The sequence below is a fragment of the Cavia porcellus genome, unplaced genomic scaffold (genome assembly GCF_034190915.1).
Source record: "Cavia porcellus strain 051 isolate PalLab524CR breed Dunkin Hartley unplaced genomic scaffold, mCavPor4.1 scaffold_1, whole genome shotgun sequence".
NCBI classification, from domain to species: Eukaryota; Metazoa; Chordata; class Mammalia; order Rodentia; family Caviidae; genus Cavia; species Cavia porcellus.
Genome location: NW_026947484.1, coordinates 142,389,337 through 142,390,535, shown reverse-complemented (window position 1 = coordinate 142,390,535; position 1,199 = coordinate 142,389,337). Strand labels below are relative to the sequence as shown.

General features: G+C 51.8%; 1 non-coding gene across 1 annotated transcript; it reads left to right on the top strand.

Moving 5' to 3' along the window:
* The first annotated feature begins 291 nt into the window (after positions 1-291).
* Positions 292-365, top strand: Trnan-guu (transfer RNA asparagine (anticodon GUU)). The gene has a single exon. It is a non-coding gene; the product is annotated as a tRNA-Asn (tRNA).
* The last annotated feature ends 834 nt before the right edge of the window (positions 366-1,199 follow it).

Below are 1,199 nucleotides of genomic sequence, written 5' to 3'. Positions count from 1 at the left end.
GGGCGCTGGCTCCCCGGGGCGCGAGCAGCGCCCTGAACCTCAGGAGCCTCTCCAATCCCAGCCGGGTCTCTCAGCGCCGGCTCCTCTGGAGCCACCGTGCTGCTCCTCCCACCTCGCAGTCCCAGGAGCGCCTGTTTGCAGCGCTGCACGTCACAGCCTTGCTCTCTCCCGTCGCACCAGGCTTTGGAAGTCACTCAAGAGAAGGCCAGACCCAGGGGACTCCTGGTGCGGGTTCGGGGTTGGAGAGCTGAGTTTTCAGCCTCTTTGGAGGCTACAGATCAGCAAGATCATGTCTCTGTGGCGCAATGGGTTAGCGCGTTCGGCTGTTAACCGAAAGGTTGGTGGTTCGAGCCCACCCAGGGACGGTACAGGATCCTTTTGCAAGGAAGGTACCATTGCCTTATTAACTGCAGAGAACCCAAGTTGCCTCCCTCCCAGGTTCAACTCACCTCCCTTCTGGAAAGCTCCACATGGCCTGATGATGTGCTGGAGAAATCAGAAACCTAGACTTTTCAGAAACGAGAGACCTAAGACTCTCCTTTCCTTTTGGTCCCCTCAAGTCCTTGTTCTCTCCCCTTTACAGAAGTGGACACCTGTGGGCAGTTTTGGAACGGTCTGAGGCCAGCACTGCTTCCTTATTCCCAGGGAGCTATCTGGACTCACTGGTCGCCCTCTGGATCACGTTGCCACCTGTGAAATCATCCTAAACACCCTCTCCATTTTTTGAGAAACAGCAATTCTTCCCTAATATTGTAGAGAAAGTTAGGGGACAGGTAGGGAAAGTTAAAGGGCCACAGCGAGGTTTCTAGCCAATAAAGTCTTGAACCCCTGCAAGAGACAGAGAGAGAGAGACAGAGAGAGAGAGAGAGAGAGAGAGAGAGAGAGAGAGAGAGAGGCTGAAAGAAACAGGGAAAGCTCCTAAGGCTGGCCTGGCTCACTACATGCCAAGACACAGCCCCTCCATCCTCGATTAAGCACAGGAGAAACAGAGTGGGGAGGAGGGGACACTACCATAAAGACCCACTCACTACATAAAATACAAACCAACACCTACGCACTCACACATCCATGTACGTATAAGTATATACACAGTTTATTATTCTCACCATATTAATACATTAAAGTGCACACATATTCTGTCTACTAACTTGGCCTTGAAGATAAGTCTGCCATAAATTGCAAGCATCTGAACCTCATAA